Raw genomic sequence first — 26,608 nt, forward strand, 5'->3', positions numbered from 1 at the left:
TACTAATTTTCTCTTACTCATGCTAGAAAACTACTAAGTCTGGTGGTGAGGAAGTTCAGAATATGTCCCCCCAAAATATGTGATGCTGGCATATTATTTTGAATTAAAGGTACTTGAGGATAGCTAGTGCAAAAGGATACTCAGAGCCTTCCTTGTTCCGCTGAAAGCCAGTTGCTCGTGTGAAAGTCATCCCGCCTGCGCCAGCAGAGGGCACTTAAGGCTGAGGAAGCTGTATGAATAAACCTGTCACCCCTTCACCACTCACCACCCCTACACAAACGCCTCCGCCTGCCAGTTATTCATAACTTGTTTCGTCTAAACATTTTTAAAGCTTTTAGCTCTGGTTCCCTCCTTTAAGGCTCATTGTATGGGGCTCCTGCATGTATGAAAACTTTTCTCCTGTTAATCTGTCTCGTGTCAGTTGAGCTATGAGACCAGCCAAAGAGCCAGAAGGGAAGGTTGTCCCACACCTACAGTCAGCAGAAGAAGTTACACTTCTGTAGGTACAAATGAAGATCAAGAAAAGTATCTGTAAAGTTAAACATTTTTGCCCATTATTTAACAAATTATTCCAATGTCTGTGATGTGTGCAAAACAAATATACTTCTTACATAAAATTGCCTATGTATGGTCGTTGGTTCTTACAGAGACCCATATTTGATCCTTAGAGCTGTCCTCAGGCAATTTTCTGAGTAGTGCTGTTTAGGAAGGAAATAGATACAAGTGGTGGCCATTGCTTGAAAATAGTAAAATAATCAGAAAAACCAACAGCTACCAAGAGCTAAGAATTCACTGAACCCTGTGAGAAACCCCACTAAGACATGGAGGAACAGTTAGGGAGGCGGTTTCTTTGCAAAGTTTGGGCATTTGAAAGTGGTTATGTACACGAGGGAATTTAGAAAGCCACTTACATGCCCAGGAAAGGACACGTGCTCAGAAAAACACTGAGAAGACTCTTAGTTTTCACTCCTGGCTGATCTAAGAAGTCAGTGCAAGCAGGAAGTGAAAGCTGAGGCAAAATTGTGAAGAGCCTGGGCTAAGGATTAAAGGGTTACCCCAGTACAGAACCAGCCCACCATATTAAGAAACAAACCAAATACTAAGCCAGAAATCAGACCTAGGGCTGATGGTCTAGTTCAGTGTCCTACCATAACAGGCCCTCTCAGAGTTAGGCAGAGTAGACGGTCTAATAATATCTGCCCTTTAGGAAAAGAGTAATGACTAACATTTACTGAGCACTCAGTATCACAGCCTGATCATTAAGAACTCAAATGCATTATCTTATATATTACCGATAGTAACCTTATGAGTGAAGTAGTTATGGATAGTATCTGCACTTTATAAATGAAGGAACTGAAGCTGGCAGTTTTAAGCTTTGCTCAAGATCATTTCCTTACAGCAAAATTCAGACTTAAATTGAAAGTGGGGAGAACCACTAGACCCTTCAGGTATGACCCAAACCAAATCCCTTAGGATTATACAGTGGCAGTGACAAACAGATTCAAGGGACCAGATCTGGTAGACAGATGCCTGAAGAACTATGGACAAGGGTTCATGACATTGTACAGGAGGCAGGGATCAACACCATCCAAGAAAAAGAAATGCAAAAAGGCAAGATGGGTGTCTGAGGAAGACTTTACAAATAGCTGTGAATTGAAGAGAAGTGAAAGGCAAAGGAGAAAAGGAAAGATACACCCATCTGAATGCAGAGTTTCCAAAGAATAGCAAGGAGAGATAAGAAAGCCTTCCTCAGCGATCAATGCAGAGATACAGAGGAAAACAACAGAATGGGAAAGACTAGAGATCTCTTCAAGAAAATTAGAGATACCAAAGGAATATTTCATGCAAACATGGGCACAAAAAATGACAGAAACAGTAAGAACCTAACAGAAGCAGAAGATATTAAGAAAAGGTGGCAAGAATGTACAGAAGAACTGTTCAATAAAGATCTTCATGAACCAGATAACCACGATGGTGTGATCACTCACCTAGAGCCAGACATCCTGGAATGTGAAGTCAAGTGGGCCTTAAGAAGCATCACTATAAACAAAACTAGTGGAGGTGATGGGATCCCAGTTGAGCTCCAATCCTGAAAGATGATGCTGTGAAAGTGCTGCACTCAATATGCCAGCAAATTTGGAAAACTCAGCAGTGGCCGCAGGACTGGAAAAGGTCAGTTTTCATTTCAACCCCAAAGAAAGGCAATGCCAAAGAATGCTCAAACTACCTCACAATTGCACTCATCTCACACGCTAGTAAAGTAATGCTCAAAGTTCTCCAAGCCAGGCTTCAACAGTACATGAACCAAGAACTTCCAGATGTACAAGCTGGATTTCGAAAAGGCAGAGGAACCAAAGGTCAAATTACCAACATCTGTTGAATCAAAGTAAAAGCAAGAGAATTCCAGAAAAACATCTGCTTCATTGACTACGCTAAGGCCTTTGACTGTAGATCACAACAAACTGGAAAATTCTGAAAGAGATGGGAATACAAGACCACCTTACCTGCCTCCTGAGAAACCTGTATGCAGGTCAAGAAGCAACAGTTAGAACTGGACATAGAACAACAGACTGATTCAAAATTGGGAAAGGAGTACGTCAAGGCTATATATTGTCATCCTGTTTATTTAACTTATATGCAGAGTAAATCATGAGGAACGCTGGGCTGGAGGAAGCACAAGCTGGAATCAAGATTGCCGGGAGAACTATCAATAACCTCAGATATGCAGATGACACCACCCTTATGGCAGAAAGTGAAGAAGAACTAAAGAGCCTCTTGATGAAAGTGAAAGAGGAGAGTGGAAAAGCTGGCTTAACACTCAACATTCAGAAAACGAAGATCATGGCATCTGGTCCCATCACTTCATGGGAAATAGATGGGGAAACAATGGAAACAGTGACAGACTTTATTTTTGGGGCTCCAAAATTACTTAAAACAGTGACTAAATCCATGAAATTAAAAGATGCTTGCTCACTGGGAGAAAATCTATGAAAAACCTAGATAGCATATTAAAAAGCAGAGACATTACTTTGCCAACAAAGGTCCGTCTAGTCAAGGCTATGGTTTTTCCAGTGGTCATGTATAGATGTGAGAGTTGGACTATAAAGAAAGCTGAGCACCGAAGAATTGATGCTTTTGAGCTGTGGTGTTGGAGAAGACTCTTGAGAGTCCCTTGGACTGCAAGGAGGTCCAACCAGCCCATCCTAAAGGAGATCAGTCCTGGGTGTTCATTGGAGGGACTGATGCTGAAGCTAAAGCTCCAATATTTTGGCCACCTCATGTGAAGAGCTGACTGATATGAAAAGACCCTGATGCTGGGAAAGATTGAGGGCAGGAGGAGAAGGGGACAACAGAGGATGAGATGGTTGGATGGCCTCACCGACTCAACGGACATGAGTTTGGGTAAACTCCAAGAGTTGGTGATGGAAGGGGAGGCCTGATGTGCTGCGGTCTGTGGGTCTCAAAGAGTCAGACATGACTGAGAAAGTGAGCAACAATGAAGACCATTAGGTTAGCATAAGTAGCATGGCTCAGACTTGACTTATACCTCGCTCAGCCCCAGGCTAGTCACCGGGCCAAAGTTTGCCTTGCTTTGAATAATTCTCAGTTTAATCTGCACTGGGGTCTGCACTGGAAGGCTCCTGAGAGCTCTTTGCTGGGTCTTCCACCCTCCTCACTATTCCCCTCCCTTCTCCAGGATGAAAATAACTTTCTTCTTTTTGTCTGAGCTTTCATAGGCAGCCTCTTAATTCTTTCTTGTAGGGTATGAACTTTCTAGCTTATAGTTATCTGTGAACATCTCTTAAATTCTCTAATTTTATGCTGGAGATCATTCTTTCTCCCCAGTCCCACTACACATAGACATAATAAATTACGGAGGCACAGTAGACATTGCATGCATTCAGGAATGTTGTAAACTCGCGTACCTAATCTTGTCTATATATTTTGAAGCTTACTCTCTCTTAGCTTAGAGTGTCAACACTGAGCGTGACCTTTGGAAATCATCTCAACTAAACCTCTCATTTCACAAATTTACAAACCGAGTCCTGGAGATGTTTGGTGATTTTCCTAAGGTCACAGGAAAACAGAGCCGGTGCTGCAGCCCGCATCGCCCCTTCACAGGCTTGTCAGCTTCTCTGGCACCGCCCTCCACTTAGCTTCACTTCCCACTGACTCTCTCCTTCCCTGCTACCTCTGTGCAAACAACACCCGAGCCTCTTAGAGCTCCATGGCACTTGGTAGACCCTACTTCTTTTTACTTATACATTCCTTATTTCATTTGTTAGCTGTTTTTGCTCCAACTTTTGTCTTCTTCACCGATTTCAATTTCTAGTCTTGTCTTTAGGATTTTCCTGACCCTTTTCTATGACTTTATTATTATCATCACTTCTTTTTTGGCCTCGAGATCTTAGCTCCCCAACCAGGGATCAAACGTGGGCCCCTGCGGTGGAAGCAAGGAGTCCTAACCACTGCACCACCAGGGAAGTCCCCAGGCTTTCCCTTTCCCCCCCGACTTCCCGAGGTTTCTGTGCGGCCCTCGTTTGTTCTCTGAACTCCAGACCCACATCTATTTCATACATATTGGCACTTGCGTTGTCTACTGTTTTTGCAGATATAATCAACTGAGAGCTAAATTCAGTGTTTTTTTGCAAACTGCCTCTCTGTTTTCAATAATGTTAACATTTTCCCAGTCATATGCAATCAATCTGAAACCTTTAATTTCTTCCTAGATATTTCAGTCAATCAATTATTTAAAGCCTATCAAAAAGAATAAGCCTTGGAGCCTGGAAAACTGGCTCCAAGCCTGGCTTTGAACTATGGTGCCATGGCATATTAATGCACTCTCTGAGCCTCAGTTTCCTTGCCTGTGAAACCAGGAAAGACATACCTCCCTGAAGGCTAAATGAAACAGTGTCTGTAAATAACCTGAAATACTGCAAGGTTTCCCCTCTCCAATCTCCTTTCTACCCCTGGAGTTTTCTTCACTGTCTCACATGTGTGTAGCAAGCTTTCCTTACAGCCTCACGTTTTAAGAATTCTACAAACAACGAGCAGAGAAGGCAATGGCACCCCACTCCAGTACTCTTGCCTGAAAAATCCCATGGACAGAGGAGCCTGGTAGGCTGCAGTCCAGGGGGTCAGAAGAGTCTGACACGACTGAGCGACTTCACTTTCCCTTTGCACTTTCATGCATTGGAGAAGGAAATGGCAACCCACTCCAGTGTTCTTGCCTGGAGAATCCCAGGGACGGGGGAGCCTGGTGGGCTGCCGTCTATGGGGTTGCACAGAGTCAGACACGACTGAAGCAACTTAGCAGCAGCAGCAGCAGCAAGTCCTCCAAGCATGTTTTTATCGGGTAACTACTCTGACCCAGGACTGGAGCAAGGATGAGACACGGTCACGCACAAGGGGCTTTCAGCAAGGCTCTCTCAGGCTGATCCTGCCCTTCCTGAAGTCTCACAGAAGTGTTATTCAGTCACTAAGTTCTTTGCAAACCCATGGACTGTAGCACACCAGGCCCGTCTTCCTCCACCGTCTTCGAGTTTGTTCAAATTCACGTCCATTGAGGCAGGGACGCCGTCTCACCATGTCATCTTCTCCCTTTGGCGCCTCGTCTCCCTTTGCCTTCAATCCTTCCCAGCATCTCAGACATCACCACCTTTACTTTATCTCTGGCAGGTATCATGGGTTTCTTATTTAATGACTATGTTTATTATGGTTTTGACAAGACTATGATCTCCATTGAAATAATGGCTAATTTTTACTGAGGGTTGGATATATACCAAACACTGTATGAAATGCTTTACAAATCTTACTTATAAATGTTACAAGTGTTATCTCATCTAGTCTTTCCTGAGACCCCATGAGGGTTATCCTCCCCATTTTATTTTTTATGCAATTAAATAATTATTATGGTAATATAATTTAATAACAATTATATCAATATAACTATTCATAATATATTAATACACCATATATTATTATTATATCATTTTCAGTAGGAGAAAATTGAAGCTTAAAAATACCCATAAGTTGGCCAAAGTCACACATCTGTCGAGCACTTGAGGCGGCAGAAGCCCTGGCTGACTCGTCACAGACCCCTTACTCTCACCACCTCCCAAACATCTCAAGTGAGAAATAATTCACTGCTCTGTCCCACTCCAGCACCTAGCGTGTCTCTTAGTACATAGAAGTGCTCAAAAACACAAATTGTATTTACTACAAGCACATAGCTTGTTAAGATCATAATTTTACAGGGTAGAAAAGGCCTTTTGATAATCAAATTCTCAAATCTAGAAAGTGAGTTCAGAACTCCCACAACTGCCCTGAAACCCAGCCCTGGGGCTAAGGCCATCCGCAGGTCTACCTTGATGAATGGCTCACAGCCTCAGAACAAACCTAGACTTTTAAGACTACTTAAAGAATCTCTGTACCCCCAGATGGACTCTCCTGGGATCTATTGAAACTATTCGTAAACAGAAGTATAGCGTGTGCTAAACAAAGCCCATTTCTGGCTGTTGTAAAATCTTATTCGCCTGATCTAACCTGTTGAGAGAGGAAAACTTTCCATGACCCCCTTTGACACCAGTGCTCAGGGAAAATATGTGTTTGAAATAGCAACTTCTTTGATTACTGGTTTAGTCACAAGATTCCTGCCTCCAACAATGGAAGCAGAGGGCTCAAGTACATTTTATTTCTTTAAAAAGACTATGATCTGCTGCAGCTACTGAGCAGATACTTCTTTGGACTGGCTGAAGTACTTCTGAGCCAAGCAGAAAAGAAAGATCTGTGGCCTGGGAAAGATAAACTTGGCAGGGTCAAGCCTTGAATAAAAAAGGAGGCCCATTCTCTGTTAAAACATCTGCCAAAATAGCTACTGGAAAATTCACAACACTGACATCATTCCCAACCTGCTGTAAGTCAAGAGGAAGACCTTTCCAACGTGGGTCACCACACCAAACAAACAACTCTTGCACACCAGCAGAGCATCGGAGAATTCAACTCGATTCTGATGCTTTTCACCTGGAAATAGCATCCGATGCCACAGGTTAAGGATGTACCCCACAAGCCTGCCCTCTGCACCACACACATCTACATGTAGACACCAGTCCAAAGCCAAGGTTGTTACCTGCTTTTCTCACCGATCATCGACAGGTTGGGGGTGCCTGTGACCTTCTCCTTGGGTTGGGTTAATTTGCTGGAGCAGCTCAAAGAGCACAGAGAGCTGGTTTACTTACTGGATCACTGGTTTACCATAAAAGGATGTAGCTCAGAAGCAGGCAGATGGAGGTGCAGAGGGAAAGGTGTGTGGAAGGGGCATGGAGCATCTGTGCTTTCTCTGAGGACACCACTCTCCCAGCGCCTCTGTGTTCAGCAGCCTGGACGCTCTCTGAATCCTGTCCTTTTGAATTTTATGGAGGCTTTATATCAAATGAGTCCTGACTGATTAAATCGTTGGCCATTGGTAACTGATTCAACTCTTAGCCCATCTCCTCTCCCCAGAGGTGAGGGGGCAGGACTGCAAGTTCCAATCCTCCCATCACATGGCAGGGGTTCATGGCAACAAGACCCCATTCTTAGGTGAGCTCCAAAAGCCACCTCATTAACAGAACAAGATACCTTAAAGGCTCTCATACCTTAGGAAATTCCAGGGGTTTTAGGAACTCTGTGCCAGGAACAACGATAAGGACCAAACACATATTTATTATAAACCACAATATTATAGATGGTAAGTACAAAAGTTTTGTTAAGTAACTTGGGATGTAGCATTTTCTTGAATGAGATTCAAGCTAAATTATACTCTTTCCAAAGACAATGAAAAGACTCTGTTTGTGATGGCTCTGTAAAATATCTAATCCCAATTAAAACTGGAATGTTTACAGGGACATATATCTATGTAGATAGTATAGCCAAAGAGGGCAAGTTTTGATAAAGCTGCTGATTTCTGCTTTTTTATTGAAATATATACCTTGAAAAGATAAGATAAAAGATAAACTAGAGACTTGGAGGAAATACTTACAAATATATATCAAATTAAGAACATATATTTGAAATATACAAAGAACTCTTGAAAGTCAATAAGAAAATACACAACCGAATTAAAAAGTGGGCAAGAGATCTGGAGACACTGAGACATCTCAGAATCAACATAGTAAATATGAACATAGTACCAAGGCAATCTACAGATTCATTACAGATTCTTCAAATTACCAATAACTTTTTCATGAAATTAGAACATAAATTTACAATTTGTATGGAAAATATCCTCAATAGCCAAAGTAATCTTGAGGAAGAAAAACAGAGCTGGAGGAAACAGCACCCTGATTTCAAGCTATACTACAAAGCTGCAATAACCAAAATAGTATGATATTGGCACAAAGACTGGCTCTAGGTGAGTGATCACACCATCGTGATTATCTGGGTCATGAAGATTTTTGTACAGTTCTTCTGTGCATTCTTGCCACCTTTTCTTAATATCTTTTGCTTCTGTTAGGTCCATACCATTTCTGTCCTTTATTGTGCCCATGTTTGCATGGAATGTTCCCTTGGTGTCCCTACTTTTCTTTTCTTTTTTTTTTACTTTTATTTATTTTTTTATTTTTTAAATTTTATTTTATTTTTAAACTTTACATAATTGTATTAGTTTTGCCAAATATCAAAATGAATCCACCACAGGTATACATGTGTTCCCCATCCTGAACCCTCCTCCCTCCTCCCTCCCCATACCATCCCTCTGGGTCGTCCCACTGCACTAGCCCCAAGCATCCAGTATCGTGCATCGAACCTGGACTGGCATCTCATTTCATACATGATATTTTACATGCTTAAATGCCATTCTCCCAAATCTTCCCACCCTCTCCCTCTCCCATAGAGTCCATAAGACTGTTCTATACATCAGTGTCTCTTTTGCTGTCTCGTACACAGGGTTATTGTTACCATCTTTCTAAATTCCATATATATGCGTTAGTATACTGTATTGGTGTTTTTCCTTCTGGCTTATTTCACTCTGTATAATAGGCTCCAGTTTTATCCACCTCATTAGAACTGATTCAAATGTTTTCTTTTTAATGGCTGAGTAATACTCCATTGTGTATATGTACCACAGCTTTCTTATCCATTCATCTGCTGATGGACATCTAGGTTGCTTCCATGTCCTGGCTATTATAAACAGTGCTGTGATGAACATTGGGGTACACGTGTCTCTTTCCCTTCTGGTTTCCTCAGTGTGTATGCCCAGCAGTGGGATTGCTGGATCATAAGGCAGTTCTATTTCCAGTTTTTTAAGCAATCTCCACACTGTTCTCCATAGTGGCTGTACTAGTTTGCATTCCCACCAACAGTGTAAGAGGGTTCCCTTTTCTCCACACCCTCTCCAGCATTTATTCTTTGTAGACTTTACTTTTCTTGAAGAGATATCTCATTCTATTGTTTTCCTCTATTTCTTTGCATTGATCACTGAGGTTGGCTTTCTTATCTCTCTTTGCTATTCTTTGGAACTCTGCATTCAAATGGGTATATCGTTCCTTTTCTCCTTTGCCTTTCACTTCTCTTCTTTTCACAGCTATTTGTAAGTCCTCCTCAGACAACCATTTTGCCTTTTTGCATTTCTTTTTCTTGGGGATGGTCTTGATCCCTGTCTCCTGTACAATGTCACAAACCACCATCCATAGTTCATCAGGCATTCTGTCTATCAGATCTAGTCCCTTAAATCTATTACTCACTTCCACTGTATAATCATAAGGGATTTGATTTAGGTCATACCTGAATGGTCTAGTGGTTTTCCCTACTTTCTTCAATTTCAGTCTGAATTTGGCAATAAGGAGTTCATGATCTTAGCTACAGTCAGCTCCTGTCTTATCTTTGCTGACTGTATAGAGCTCCTCCATCTTTGGCTGCAAAGAATATAATCAATCTGATTTCAGTGTTGACCATCTGGTGATGTCCATGTGTGGAGTCTTCTCCTGTGTTCTTGGAAGAGGGTGTTTGCTATGACCAGTGCATTCTCTTGGAAAAACAGTGTTAGCCTTTGCCCTGCTTCATGCTATACTCCAAGGCTAAATTTGCCTGTTACTCCAGGTATTTCTTGACTTCCTACTTTTGAATTCCAGTCCTCTATAACAAAAAGGACATCTTTTTTGGGTGTTAGTTCTAGAAGGTCTTGTAGGTCTTCATAGACTGTTAAGCTTCAGCTTCTTCAACATTACTGGTTGGGGCATAGACTTAGATTACTGTGATACTGAATGGTTTGCCTTGGAAACGAACAGAGATCATTCTGTTGTTTTTGAGATTGCATCCAAGTACTGCATTTTGGACTCTTTTGTTGACTATGATGGCTACTCCAATTCTTCTAAGGGATTCTTGCCCACAGTAGTAGATATAATGGTCATCTGAGTTAAATTCACCCAATCTAGTCCATTTTAGTTTGCTAATTCCTAAAAATGTCAATGTTCACTCTTGCCATCTCCTGTTTGACCACTTCCAATTTGCCTTGATTCATGGACCTAACATTCCAGGTTCCTACGCAACATTGCTCTTTACAGCATCGGCCTTTACTTCCATCACCAGTCACATCCACAACTGGGTGTTTTTTTTTTTTTTTTGCTTTGGCTCCATCTCTTCATTCTTTCTGGAGTTATTTCTCCACTCTTCTTCAGTAGTATACTGGGCACTTACCGACCTGGGGAGTTCATCTTTAAGTGTCCTATCATTTTGCCTTTTCATATTGTTTGTGGGGTTCTCAAGGCAAGAATCCTGAAGTGGTTTGCCATTCCCTTCTCCAGCGGACTACATTTTGTCAGAACTCTCCACCATGACCAATCTGCCTTGGGTGGCCATCTTTCAATGACTTAGACAAAGCTGGGGGCTATGTGATCAGATTGGTTAGTTTTCTGTGATTGTGGTTTTCTTCAGCCTTCCTCAGTGATCAATGCAAAGAAATAGAGGAAAAAATAGGACTGGAAAGGCTAGAGATCTCTTCAAGAAAGTGAGAAATACCAAGGGACCATTTCATGCAAATATGGGCACAATAAAGGACAGAAATGGTATGGACCTAACAGAAGCAGAAGATATTAAAAAGAGGTGGCAAGAATACACAGAAGAACTGTACAAAAAAGATCTTCATGACTGAAATAATCACGATGGCATGATCACTCACCTAGACCCAGATATCCTAGAATGCTAAGTCAAGTGGGCCTTAGGAAGCATCATTACAAACAAAGCTAGTGGAGGTGATGGAATTCCAGTTGAGCTATTTCAAATCCTGAAAGATGATGCTGTGAAAGTGCTGCACTCAATATGCCAGCAAATTTGGAAAACTCAGCAGTGGCCACGTGACTAGAAAAGGTCAGTTTTCATTCCAATCCCAAAGAAAGTCAATGGCAAAGAATGTTCAAGTTCAGTTCAGTTCATTTCAGTTGCTCATTTGTGTCCGACTCTTTGCGACCCCATGAATCGCAGCACGCCAGGCCTCCCTGTCCATCACCAACTCCCAGAGTTCACTCAGACTCACGTCCATAGAGTCAGTGATGCCATCCAGCCATCTCATTCTCTGTCATCCCCTTTTCCTCCTGCCCCCAATCCTTCCCAGCATCAGAGTCTTTTCCAATGAATCAAATCATCACATGAGGTGGCCAGTTACTGGAGTTTCAGCTTTAGCATCATTCCTTCCAAAGAAATCCCAGGGCTGATCTCCTTCAGAATGGACTGGTTGGATCTCCTTGCAGTCCAAGGGACTCTCAAGAGTCTTCTCCAACACCACAGTGCAAAAGCATCAATTCTTCGGTGCTCAGCCTTCTTCAGAGTCCAACTCTCACATCCATACATGATGACAGGAAAAACCATAGCCTTGACTAGATGAACCTTTGTTGGCAAAGTAATGCTTCTGCCTTTGAATATGCTATCTAGGTTGGTCATAACTTTCCTTCCAAGGAGTAAGCGTCTTTTAATTTCATGGCTGCAGTCACCATCTGCAGTGATTTTGGAGCCCAAAAAAATAAAGTCAGCCACTGTCTCCACTGTTTCCCCATCTATTTCCCATGAAGTGATGGGACTGGATGCCATGATCTTCATTTTCTGAATGTTGAGCTTTAAGCCAACTTTTTCACTCTCCACTTTCACTTTCATTAAGAGGATTTTGAGTTCCTCTGCACTTTCTGCCATAAGGGTGGTGTCATCTGCATATCTGAGGTTATTGATATTTCTCCCGGCAATCTTGATTCCAGCTTGTGCTTCTTCCAGTCCAGCATTTCTCATGATGTACTCTGCATAGAAGTTAAAGAAGCAGGGTGACAATATACAGCCTTGATGGACTCCTTTTCCTATTTGGAACCAGTTTGTTGTTCCATGTCCAGTTCTAACTGTTGCTTCCTGACCTGCATACAGATTTCTCAAGAAGCAGGTCAGGTGGTCTGGTATTCCCATCTCTTGAAGAATTTTCCATAGTTGATTGTGATCCACACAGTCAAAGGCTTTGGCATAGTCAATAAAGCAGAAATAGATGTTTTTGTGGAACTCTCTTGCTTTTTCCGTGATCCAGCAGATGTTGGCAATTTGATCTCTGGTTCCTCTGCCTTTTCTAAGACCAGCTTGAACATCAGGAAGTTCACGGTTCACATATTGCTGAAGCCTGGCTTGGAGAATTTTGAGCATGACTTTACTAGCATGTGAGATGAGTGCAATTGTGCAGTAGTTTGAGCATTTTTTGGCATTGCCTTTCTTTGGGATTGGAATGAAAACTGACCTTTTCCAGTCCTGTGGCAACTGCTGAGTTTTCCAAATTTGCTGGCATATTGAGTGCAGCACTTTCACAGCATCATCTTTCAGGATTTGAAAGAGCTCAACTGGAATTCCATCACCTCCACTAGCTTTGTTCGTAGTGATGCTTTCTAAGGCCCACTTGACTTCACATTTCAGGATGTCTGGCTCTAGGTCAGTGATCACACCATCGTGATTATCTGGGTCGTGAAGATCTTTTTGTACAGTTCTTCTGTGTATTCTTGCCACCTCTTCTTAATATCTCCTGCTTCTGTTAGGTCCCTATCATTTCTGTCCTTTCTCGAGCCCATCTTTGTATGAAATGTTCCCTTGGTATCTCTAATTTTCTTGAAGAGATCTCTAGTCTTTCCCATTCTGTTGTTTTCCTCTATTTCTTTGCATTGATCGCTGAGGAAGGCTTTCTTATCTCTTCTTGCTATTCTTTGGAACTCTGCATTCAGATGCTTATACCTTTCCTTTTCTCCTTTGCTTTTCACTTCTCTTCTTTTCACAGCTATTTGTAAGGGCTCCCCAGACAGCCATTTTGCTTTTTTGCATTTCTTTTCCATGCTAGCAAAGTAATGGTCAAAATTCTCTAAGCCAGGCTTCAACAGTACATGGACCATGAAATTCCATATGTTCAAGCTCGATTTTGAAAAGGCAGAGGAACCAGATATCAAATTGCCAACATATGTTGGATCATTGAAAAAGCAAGAGAGTTCCAGAAAAACATCTGTTTCTGTTTTATTGACTATACCAAAGCCTTTGACTGTGTGAATCGCAATGAACTGTGGAAAATTCTTAAAGAGATATGAATACAAGAACACCTGACCTGCCTCTTGAGAAACCTGTATGCAGGTCAGGAAGCAACAGTTAGAACTGGACATGGAACAACAGACTGGTTCCAAATAGAAAAAGGAGCCCGTCAAGGCTGTATGTTGTCACCCTGCTTATTTATCTTATATGCAGAGTACATCATGAGAAACGCTTGGCAGCATGAAGCACAACTTGGAATCAATATTGCTGGGAGAAATATCAGTAACCTCAGATATGCAGATGACACCACCCTTACAGCAGAAAGCAAGGAAGAACTAAAGAACCTCTTGGTGAAAGTGAAAGAGGAGAGTGAAAAAGTTAGCTTAAAGCTCAACATTCAGATAATTAAGATCTTGGTATCTGGTCCCATCACTTCATGGCAAATAGATGGGTGAACAGTGGTTAGAGTGACAGACTTTATTTTTGGGGCTCCAAAATCACTGCAGATGGTAACTAAATCCATGAAATTAAAAGACGCTTGCTCTTTGTTAGAAAAGTTATGACCAACCTGGAAGCATATTAAAAAGCAGAGACATTACTTTGCCAACAAAGGTCTACCTAGTCAAAGCTATGGTTTTTCCAGTGGTCATGTATGGATGTGAGAGTTGGACTGTGAAGAAAGCTGAGCACCAAAGAATTGATGCTTTTGAACTGTGGTGTTGGAGAAGACTCTTGAGAGTCCCTTGGACTGCAAGGAGATCCAACCAGTCCATCCTAAAGGAAATAAGTCCTGAATATTCATTGGAAGGACTGATGCTGAATTTGGAAGTCCAATACTGTGGCCACCTGATGTGAACAACTGACTCATCTGAAAAGACCCTGATGCTGGGAAAGATTGAAGGCGGGAGCAGAAGGGGATGACAGAAGTTGAGATGGTTGGATGGCCTCACTGACTCAATGGACATGAGTTTGAGTAAGCCTCAGGAGTTGGTGATGGACAGGGAGGCCTGGCGTGCTGCAGTCCATGGGGTTGCAAAGAGTCAGACATGACTGAGTGACTGAAGCGACTGACTGACTGAACTGTTCAAAGACAGAAATATAGATTAATGGTGTAAAATAGAAGGGCCAGAGATAAACCCTTGCATCTGTGGTCACCTAATCTTTGACAGCGACCGGCGCACTAAGCGCGACGGCGGCTGCGACCGGCGCACTAAGCGCGACGGCGGCTGCGACCGGCGCACTAAGCGCGACGGCGGCTGCGACCGGCGCACTAAGCGCGACGGCGGCTGCGACCGGCGCACTAAGCGCGACGGCGGCTGCGACCGGCGCACTAAGCGCGACGGCGGCTGCGACCGGCGCACTAAGCGCGACGGCGGCTGCGACCGGGCGCACTAGCGCGACGACGGCGGCTGCGACCGGCGCACTAAGCGCGACGGCGGCGGCTGCGACAGCGCACTAAAGCGCGGCGGCGGCTGCGACCGGCGCACTAAGCGCGACGGCGGCTGCGACCGGCGCACTAAGCGCGACGGCGGCTGCGACCGGCGCACTAAGCGCGACGGCGGCTGCGACCGGCGCACTAAGCGCGACGGCGGCTGCGACCGGCGCACTAAGCGCGACGGCGGCTGCGACCGGCGCACTAAGCGCGGCCGAGATGAGCTACCCCACGTCCGAGGTCAGGGGCAGAAGCTGGGAGGACCCCATGCCTGAAGGGCGGTGGCCAAGAGGACTTACCCCACGTCCGAGGTCAGGGGCAGCAGCCGAGAGTGCCAGGCTGCAACGGCGCAGGAAGGGCAGAGAAGAGCTACCTAAGTCCGAAGTCAGGGGCAGCCGGGAGGAGCTACCCCACTCCCCCACGCCGGAGGCCAGGGGCGGCGGCCGGGAGGACCAACCCCAGTCCAAGGAGTGGTGGCTGCGCGGGCGCAGGAGGGCCTGGAGGCGCTATCCCACGTTGAAGGTCAGGAAGGGTGGCGGTGAGAAGATACTCCTCGTCCAAGGTAAGGAGCAGTGGCTGCACTTTGCTGGAGCAGCCGTGAAGAAATACCCCCTGTCCAAGGTAAGAGAAACCCAACTAAGACGGTAGGTGTTGCAAGAGGGCATCAGAGGGCAAACACAATGAAACCATACTCACAGAAAACTAGTCAATATAACCACACTAGGACCACAGCCTTGTCTAACTTAATGAAACTAAGCCATGCCCGTGGGGCAACCCAAGACGGGCGGGTCATGGTGGAGAGATTTGACAGAATGTGGTCCACTGGAGAAGGGAATGGCAAACCACTTCAGTATTCTTGCCTTGAGAACCCCATGAACAGTATGAAAAGGCAAAATGATAGGATACTGAAAGAGGAACTCCCCAGGTCAGTAGGTGCCCAATATGCTACTGGAGCTCAGTGGAGAAATAACTCCAGAAAGAATCAAGGGATGGAGCCAAAGCAAAAACAATACCCAGCTGTGGATGTGACTGGTGATAGAAGCAAGGTCCCATGCTGTAAAGAGCAATATTGCATATGAACCTGGAATGTTAGGTCCATGAATCAAGGCGAATTGGAAGTGGTCAAACAAGAGATGGCAAGAGTGAATGTCGACATTCTAGAAATCAGCGAATTCAAATGGACTGGAATGGGTGAATTTAACTCAGAGACCATTATATCTACTACTGTGGGCAGGAATCCTTCAGAAGAAATGGAGTAGCCATAATGGTCAACAAGAGTCTGAAATGCAGTACTTGCATGCAATCTCAAAAACGACAGAATGATCTCTGTTGGTTTCCAAGGCAAACCATTCAATATCACAGTAATCCAAGTCTATGCCCCAACCAGTAATGCTGAAGAAGCTGAAGTTGAATGGTTCCATGAAGACCTACAAGACCTTCTAGAACTAACACCCAAAAAAGATGTCCTTTTCATTATAGGGGACTGGAATACAAAAGGAGGAAGTCAAGAAACACCTGGAGTAACAGGCAAATTTGGCCTTGGAATGCGGAATGAAGCAGAGCAAAGACTAATAGAGTTTTGTCAAGAAAATGCACTGGTCATAACAAACACTCTCTTTCAACAACACAAGAGAAGACTCTACACATGGACATCACCAGATGGTCAACACTGAAATCAGATTGATTATGTTCTTTGCAGCCAAAGATGCAGAAGCTCTATACAGTCAACAAAAACAAGACTGGGAGCTGCCTGTGGCTCAGATCATGAACTTCTTATTACCAAATTCAGACTTAAATTGAAGAAAGTAGGGAAAACCACTAGACCATTCAGGTATGACCTAAATCAAATCCCTTATGATTATACAGTGGAAGTGAGAAATAGATTTAAGGACCTAGATCTGATAGATAGAGTGCCTGATGAACTATGGAATGAGGTTCGTGACATTGTACAGGAGACAGGGATCAAGACCATCCCCATGGAAAGAAATGCAATAAAGCAAAATGGCTGTCTGGGGAGCCCTTACAAATAGCTGTGAAAAGAAGAGAAGTGAAAAGCAAAGGAGGAAAGAAAAGATATAAACATCTGAATGCAGAGTTCCAAAGAATAGCAAGAAGAGATAAGAAAGCGTTCCTCAGCGATCAATGCAAAGAAATAGAGGAAAACAACAGAATGGGAAAGACTAGAGATCTCTTCAAGAAAATTAGAGATACCAAGGGAACATTTCATGCAAAGATGGGCTCGAGAAAGGACAGAAATGATATGGACCTAACGGAAGCAGAAGATATTAAGAAGAGGTGGCAAGAATACACAGAAGAACTGTACAAAAAAGATCTTCACGACCCAGATAATCACAATGGTGTGATCACTGACCTAGAGCCAGACATCCTGGAATGTGAAGTCAAGTGGGCCTTAGAAAGCATCACTACGAACAAAGCTAGTGGAGGTGATGGAATTCCAGTTGAGCTCTTTCAAATCCTGAAAGATGATGCTGTGAAAGTGCTGCAGTCAATATGCCAGCAAATTTGGAAAACTCAGCAGTTGCCACAGGACTGGAAAAGGTCAGTTTTCATTCCAATCCCAAAGAAAGGCAATGCAAAGAATGCTCAAACTACTGCACAATTGCACTCATCTCACATGCTAGTAAAGTCATGCTCAAAATTCTCCAAGCCAGGCTTCAGCAATATGTGAACCGTGAACTTCCTGATCAAGCCTGTTTTAGAAAAGGCAGAGGAACCAGAGATCAAATTACCAGCATCTGCTGGATCATGGAAAAATCAAGAGAGTTCCAGAAAAACATCTATTTTTGCTTTATTGACTATGCCAAAGCCTTTGACTGTGTGGATCACAATAAACTGTGGGAAATTCTGAAAGAGATGGGAATACCAAACCACCTCATCTGCCTCTTGAGAAATTTGTATGCAGGTCAGGAAGCAACAGTTAGAACTGGACATGAAACAACAGACTGGTTCCAAATAGGAAAAGGAGTCCATCAAGGCTGTATATTGTCACCCTGCTTCTTTAACTTCTATGCAGAGTACATCATGAGAAATGCTGGACTGGAAGAAGCACAAGCTGGAATCAAGATTGCCGGGAGAAATATCAATAACCTCAGATATGCAGATGACACCACCCTTATGGCAGAAAGTGAAGAGGAACTAAAAAGCCTCTTGATGAAAGTGAAAGAGGAGAGTGAAAAAGTTGGCTTAAAGCTCATCATTCAGAAAATAAAGATCATGGCATCCGGTCCCATCACTTCATGGGAAATAGATGGGGAAACAGTGGAAACAGCGTCAGACTTTATTTTTGGGGGCTTCAAAATCACTGCAGATGGTGACTGCAGCCATGAAATTAAAAGACGCTTACTCCTTGGAAGGAAAAGTTATGACCAACCTAGATAGCATATTCAAAAGCAGAGACATTACTTTACCAACAAAGGTCCGTCTAGGCAAGGCTATGGTTTTTCCTGTGGTCATGTATGAATGTGAGAGTTGGACTGTGAAGGCTGAGGGCCGAAGAATTGATGCTTTTGAACTGTGGTGTTGGAGAAGACTCTTGAGAGTCCCTTGGACTGCAAGGAGATCCAACCAGTGCATTCTGAAGGAGATCAGCCCTGGGATTTCTTTGGAGGGAATGATGCTGAAGCTGAAACTCCAGTACTTTGGCCACCTCATGGGAAGAGTTGACTCATTGGAAAAGACTCTGATGCTGGGAGGGATTGGAGGCAGGAGGAGAAAGGGATGACAGAGGATGAGATGACTGGATGGCATCACTGACTGGATGGACGTGAGTCTGAGTGAACTCCGGGAGTTGGTGATGGACAGGGAGGCCTGGCATGCTGCGATTCATGGGGTTGCAAAAAGTCGGACATGACTGAGCTACTGAACTGAACTGAATCTATGACAAAGGATGCAGAAATATACAACGGAGAAAAGAAAGCCTCTTCAGTAAGTGGTCCTAGGAAATGGACAATACCATTGTCCGACATATGGACAGCTGCACGTAATAGAATGAAAGTAGAACACTTCTAACACCACACACGAAAATCAAGTCAAAATGGAGTAAACACCTAAATGTAACACCAGATACTATCGAGCTCTTGGAAGAATATATAGGAAAATCACTCGTTAATATAAACCACAGCAAGATCTTCTTTGATCCACCTCCTCAGTTCAGTTCAGTTCAGTTCAGTTGCTCAGTCGTGTCCGACTCTTTGCGACCCCATGAATTGCAGCACGCCTGGCCTCTCTGTCCATCACCAACTCCCGGAGTTCACTCAGACTCACATCCATCGAGCCGGTGATGCCATCCAGCCATCTCATCCTCTGTCGTCCCCTTTTCCTCCTGCCCCCAATCCCTTCCAGCATCAGAGTCTTTTCCAACTCTTCGCATGAGGTGGCCAAAGTAATGGAGTTTCATCTTTGGCATCATTCCTTCCAAAGAACACCCAGGGCTGATCTCCTTCAGAATGGACTGCTTGGATCTCCTTGCAGCCCAAGGGACTCTCAAGAGTCTTCTCCAACACCACAGTTCAAAAGATCAATTCTTCTGCACTCAGCTTTCTTCACAGTCCAGCTCTCACATCCATACCTGGCCGCTGGAAAAAGTCATAGCCTTGACTAGACAGACCTTTGTTGGCAAAGTAATGTCTCTGCTTTTGAATATGCTGTCTAGCTTGGTCATAACTTTTCTTCCAAGGAGTAAGCACCTTTTAATTTCATGGCTGCAATCACCATCTGCAGTGATTTTGGAGAGCAAAAAAATAAAGTCTGACACTGTTTCCACTGTTTCCCCATCTGTTTTCCATGAAGTGATGGGACCAGATGCCATGATCTTCGTTTTCTGAATGTTGAGCTTTAAGCCAACTTTTTCACTCTCCTCTTTCCACTTCCTAGAATAATGAAAATTAAAAAAACAAAAATAAACAAGTGGAACAAAATTAAACTTAAAAGGTTTCTCACAGTAAAGGAAATCTTAAACAAGATGAAAAGACAACCCTCAAAATGAGAGAAAATATTTGCCAATGCAGCAACAGATAAAGGATTAATCTCCAAAATATAGAAACAGCTCATGGAGCTTAATGTCAGAAAAATAAACAATTCAATCAAAAAATGAACAAAAGACCTAAACAGACATTTCTCCAAAGAAGAAATACAATAGCCAAGAGGCATATGAAAAGATGCTCAACATTGGTAATTATCAGAGAAATGCAAACCAAAAGCGCAATGAGGTACTACCTCACACTACTTCACACACACTGCTACTTCACAGACACCACCCTTGTGGCAGAAAGTGAACAGGAACTAAAGAGCTTGATGAAACTGAAAGAGGAGAGTGAAAAAGCTACCTTAAAACTCAACATTCAAAAAACTAAGATCATGGCCTCTGGTCCCATCACTTCATGGCAAATAGATGGGGAAACAATGGAAACCATGACAGATTTTTATTTTCTTGGGCTCCAAAATCACTGCTGATGGTGACTGAAGCCATGAAATTAAAAGATGCTTGCTCTTTGGAAGAAAATCTTTGACCAACCTAGACAGCATATTAAAAAGAGACATTACTGACAAAGGTCGATATAGTCAAAGCTATGGTTTTTCCAGTAGTTATGTATGGATGTGAGAGTTGGACTATAAAGAAAGCTGAGTGATGAAGAGTTGATGCTTTGGACTGTGGTGTTGGAGAAGACTCTTGTGAGTCCCTTGGACTGCACGGAGATCCAACCAGTCCATTCTAAAGGAAATCAGTCCTGAATATTCAGTGGAAGGACTGATGTTGAAACTCCAATACTTTGGCCATCTGATGCAAAGAACTGACTTATTGGTAAAGACCCTGATGCTGGGAAAGATTGAAGGCAGGAGGAGAAGGGGATGACAGAGTTTGAGATGGTTGGATTGCATTACCAACTTGATGGACATAAGTTTGAGCAAGCTCCAGGAGATGGTGATGGACAGGGAAGCCTGGTGTGCTGCAGTCCATGGGGTCATAAAAAGTCAGACACGACTGAGAGACTGAACTGAACTGACTTCACATGGGCCAGAATGGCCATCTTTAAAAAATCTACAAACAGGAATCACCAGACTTCCCTGGTGGTTCAGTGGCTAAGATTCTGCACTCCCAATGCAAGGGGCCCAAGTTCAATCCCTGGTCATGGAACTAGACTCCACTTTCTGCAACTAAGAGTTCACATGCCAAAACAAAAGATCCTGCATGCTGCAACTAAGATAAATAAATAAAATAAATATTTTAACTAAATATTTAAATAATAAATATTTACTTAAAAGAATTTATAAATAACAAATGCTGGAAAGGGTGTGGAGAAAAGGGAACCCTCTTAAACTGTTGGTGGGAATGTAAATTGGTACAGCTATTGTGGAGAACAGAAGTTCCTTAAAAAATGAAACACAGAACTACCATATCATTCAGCAATTCCACTACTGGGCATATTTGTACATATATGTATACATGGCTGATTCACATTGCTGTACAGCAGAAACTAGCACAACATTGTAAAGCAATTATACTCTAATAATAAATAAATAAACTCTTATTACAAAGAACCTCCAAAAAAAGTTTTTGAAAAATCACACTAAGATACATTTCCCAAACATGAGGAATAGCAATATTAAAAAGGGTGACAACATCTTTTAGCTAAATACTGCAGAAACAGACACTCTCATGCATTTCTGGTGGAAATAAAATGGTTGCACCTGTTTTGGAGGAGAATTTAGCAATACCTAACAAAAAACTAAATATATATTTACTATGTAGCTCAGCAATCCCATCTTTAGTAATTTCCTGCAAAGATACTTCTGTCACAATGATTGCTTGTTGATAATTATATTAAAAGTCACTAAATGCTTCTACCAAGGAACATGCTTGAGTAAACTATGGCATGTCTTTATGACCTCTATACAGCTGTAAAAAAAAGAATGATAAAGTACTCCATCTGATTTTCACATATATTATTATAACAGCTCAGTTGTGAAAGGAAAGGAGAATGAACATGCAGAAGTAGAAAAAGAGAAACTGCTTGCTGTTACGATGATTTGAGATATGCCTCTTCAGCTGTTTCACAAAGAGCCCAAGCTCTACCTGCTCTATGTCTCCAGGCTGGCTGTGGGTGCCTCTAGGTACTGAGCCAATTTCCTGTCCTGCCTCCTCCGGGAAGGCTCACATGGGAACAGTCTTGATATTTTCACTGCTTCTCAAGCATCTCCCTGGAAATTGGGAAATTGAAGGGCATTACCTGGTTCTAATTAATGATTAGAGGGAAGGAAATAATCAACTCGGTCTTTATTTCTTTATCTATAGCCAGCTTCTGCAGAAAGAAATATCTATTAAGTTTCTCAAGAATTATCTATAAAGTGTTTTATAAAGAAGTCCAACAGAAGGGAGCCCTCTTACACTGTTGTGTGCTTAATTGCTCAGTCATGTCTGACTCTTTGTGACACCATGGACTGTAGCCCGCCAGGCTCCTCTGTCCATGGAATTCTCCAGGTAAGAATACTGGAGTGGGTTGCCAGGCTCTCCCCCAGGGGGATCTTCCCAACACAGAGACCAAACTCAGGGCTCCCACATTGCAGGTGGATTCTTTACCAACAGAGCCACCAGGGAAGCCCAAGAAAACTGGAGTGGGTAGCCTTCTCCAGAACATCCTCCTGACCCAGGAACTGAACCAGGGTCTACTGCATTACAGGTGGATTCTTTACCAGCTGAGCTACCTGGGAAGCCCCCTTACACTGTTAGTGGGAATGTAAATTGGTACAGCCACTGTGGAGAATAGTATGGAGGTTACTTAAAAAACTAAAAATAAAAGAGTTACCTACAATTCCACTTCTGGGCATATATCTGGAGAAAACTATAATTCAAAAAGACACATACAACCCAATTTCATTGCAGTACTATTAACAATAGTCAAGATATGCTGCTGCTGCTGCTGCTGTTAAGTTGCTTCAGTCCGACTCTGTGTGACCCCATAGACGGCAGCCCACCAGGCTCCTCCATCCCTGGGATTCTCCAGGCAAGAACACTGGAGTGGGTTGCCATTTCCTACTCCAATGCATGAAAATGAAAAGGGAAAGTGAAGTCACTCCGTCGTTTCCAACTTTTCACGACTCCCTGGACTACAGCCTACCAGGCTCCTCCGTCCATGGGATTTTCCAGGCAAGAGTACTGGAGTGGGGTGCCATTGCCTTCTCCAGATACAAACTACTATGTATAAAACAGCAAGATCCTACTATATAACACAGGGAACTATATTCAATATCTTGAAATAACCTACAAGTAATCACTTTGCTGTACACCAGAAACTTACATATTGTAAGGTTACATACTGTAAGGTTATTACATATTGTAAGGTTGATGTAAATCAAACTTACATATTGTAAATCAACACTTCAATTTTTTAAAAAAGAGACAATTCCAACAGAGAATTTCTGAATTCAACATATCATATAAATTACATACCAATATTCATATATCTATATATATCAATGATATCTATACCATATATCTATCTATACAATAATCTTCTTTGATGTATAAGTGACTTATGAGGATATTTTTCCCAAAGATAGTTCTTACCTCAAGCTGCTGTCAACTCTTAAAATAAAAACTTTGTTTTGTTTCATATAAATACAGAATATAAAAACTTGTATCAAATAGAAATTTCAATTTCCTCTTGGTTGCCCTGCTATTTAGAACTTGAGATAAGGTCCAACAGAGCTGGGAAGTAATAAATAACGCATATAATTGTATAAACAAAGTAAGCTTCTCTATGGATTATTCAATTTTCAAAGAAATGAGAAGAAAAATATTTAATCAGAGATACGTTCTGTTACAAATCTATGAAGTGTCATAAACATGCCCTACTGAGAGATGACAAAAAAATACCATGCCAGTGGATAGATACTTTTGTTGTTTCTTCCAAAGTTAACGTTAATTTCACTGTCAGAGCTTAAGCTGTTGGAACAGACTAAGAATAATCAGATGTTTTTGGTAAGGAAATGTATCAGAATCACAGTGAGATCTAATTAGATTTTAAAAGCTTTTGCACAGCCAAAGAAACCACCAACGAAATGAAAAGACAACCCTGAATGGAAGATATTTGCTAATGATCCAATCGATACAGTGTTAATATCAAAAATATACATACAGCTAGTATAACTCAGCATCAAAAATACAAATTGCTCAATTAAAAATGGACAGAAGAGTTGAATAGACATTTTTTTTCAAAGAAGACATACATATGGCCAACAGGTACATGAAAAAATGCTCAAAATGACTAATTATCAGGGAAACACAAATTAAAACCACAGTGAAATATCACCTCACACCTGTCAGAATGGCTGTTATCAAAAAGAATACAAATAACAAATGTTGGGGAGGACTTAGGAAAAAGGGAAGTTTGTATACTGTTGGTGGGAATGCCCATTGATGCAGCCACTGTGGAAAATCATATAGCAATTTTTCAAAAATCTGAAAATAAAACTATGTATGACTCAGAAATTTTACTCCTGGGTATATATCTGAAGAAAATGAAAACAATAATTCAAAAATATACATGCACATCAATGTTGACAGCAGCATTATTGACAATTGCCAAGATATGGAAACAACCCAAGTGCCCATCAACAGATGAACAGATAAAGAAGCTTTAAAAATATACACAGCAGAGGGAGGAGCCAAGATGGCGGAGGAGTAGGACGGGGAGAACACTTTCTCCCCTACAAATTCATCAAAAGAGCATTTAAACGTCGAGTAAATTCCACAAAACAACTACTGAATGCCGGCAGAGAACATCAGGCACCCAGAAAAGCAACCCAATTCTTCGAAAGGAGGTAGGAAAAAATATAAAAGACAAAAAAAGAGACAAAAGAGGGAGGGACGGAGCTCCGTCCTGGGAAGGGAGTCTTAAAAAGAGAGAAGTTTCCAAACACCAGGAAACCTTCTCACTGCCGAATCTGTGCCGAGCTTTGGAAGCACAGAGGGCAACATAACAGGGAGAAAAAATAAATAAACAATTAAAACTCGCAGATTGCGAGCCGTACGGTAACTCCCCCAGTGGAGAAGCAGCGCAGACGCCTGCACACGCCATTAGCAAGCGGGGGCTGGGCAGGGAGGCGCGGAGCGGGCTGCATCGCTCAGAGTAAGAATATGGCCTGAATACCCTGAGCACTATCTGAGCGAAATAATTTGGGCTAGCAAACCAGACTGTGGGATATCTGCCACGCGAAAAGCCAGCCCCAACCTAAGACATTGCCAGGCCCGCGCACGAACAAAGGACTGAACAGAGATAGCCGGCTGCAGACCTTCCCCCTCCGGTGACAGGCAGCCAGAGCCGGATGGGGGCAATCGCAGCCCCAGAGAGACATTATCTATAAAACTGTAAGCAGGGTTCTTTGCTAACTAAAACTTCTTGGGGGTCTGGACGGTCAACATTTGCCTGAGAAGGTGCGCCAGTTTTACACCCAGATAACCGAGTGGCGGGGAGGCGATAAGTCGCAGCATTGGCGCTCGTCAAACACCTCATCACCTGAGCTGCTCGGACCTGGGAAGAGCACAAAATGCAGGCCCAACTGAGTCTGCACCTCTGAGGACTACCCGAGTGCCTGAACCTGAGTGGCTTGGACCTGGGAGGTACATGCAGCCCAGGACCAGCCTCGGATTGTTCCCGGCGGAACAACCTAGAGCCCGAGCAGTGTGGGCAGGAAGGCTACACGCGCCGTGAGTGGGGGCAGACCCAGCGTGGCTGAGGCACTGCGAGCGCACGCCAGTGTTATTTGTTTGCAGCATCCCTCCCTCCCCCTCCACAGCGTGACTGAACAAGTGAGCCTAAAAAAAAAAAAAGTTTCCCCCACCGTCCCCTTTGTGTCAGGGCGGTAACCAGACACTGAAGAGACCAGCAAACAGAAGAAGTTATAACAGAGGGAAACGCCTTGGAAGCTACAGGCAATAGATTAAAACCCTGTGGTTACTACGGACTACATAGGAAGGGGCCTATAGATCTTGAGAAATATAAGTCTGACCAAGGAACTAGCCAAAAATGAACTGAACCCACAATACTCACAATAAAACCAGAAAAAGTCCTAGATATATTTTTACTATTTTTTTGATCATTCTTTCTTTCTTTCTTTTTTTTTTAATTTTTAGAAAAAAATTTTTTTAAGTCCTCTATTGTTCCTTTAGTTTTCACTTTTATAACCTATTACTTTAAAAAAAAAAAAAAAAAAGATCCTATTTTTTTTTCTTCTTCAGCAAACTCCATATATATATATTTTATAATTTCTTGACCTTGTTTTTTTTTTTTTTTCTTCTTTTCTTTAACATTGTATTTTTGAAATTCCAAACTGTACTCTAGTTTTTTAATTTTAGCTTTTTGGTATATGTTATCAATTTTGTACCTATAGTTTTTTTTATAATTTCTGTGACTTTTTTTTTCTGTTTCTTTCTCTTCTTCTTTTATATAACATTGTATATCTGAAATTCCAAACTGTACTCTAGATTTTTAATTTATGCTTTTTGGTATTTGATATTAATTTTGTACCTGTATTTTTTCTTTATAATTTTGTGACATTGTTTGTTTTTGTTTGTTTGTTTGTTTTCTCTCTTTATGTCTCTTCTTCCTTTTTTTTTTAACATTGTATTTTTGAAATTCCAAACTCTAC

General features: G+C 42.4%; 1 pseudogene; it reads left to right on the top strand.

Annotated features, from left to right (window-relative positions):
- The first annotated feature begins 15,160 nt into the window (after nt 1–15,160).
- LOC138988575 (probable ATP-dependent RNA helicase DDX4) overlaps nt 15,161–26,608 on the top strand; it is a 136,954-nt pseudogene continuing 125,506 nt past the window's right edge.

The sequence above is a fragment of the Bos mutus genome, chromosome 7 (genome assembly GCF_027580195.1).
Source record: "Bos mutus isolate GX-2022 chromosome 7, NWIPB_WYAK_1.1, whole genome shotgun sequence".
Classification (NCBI taxonomy): Eukaryota; Metazoa; Chordata; class Mammalia; order Artiodactyla; family Bovidae; genus Bos; species Bos mutus.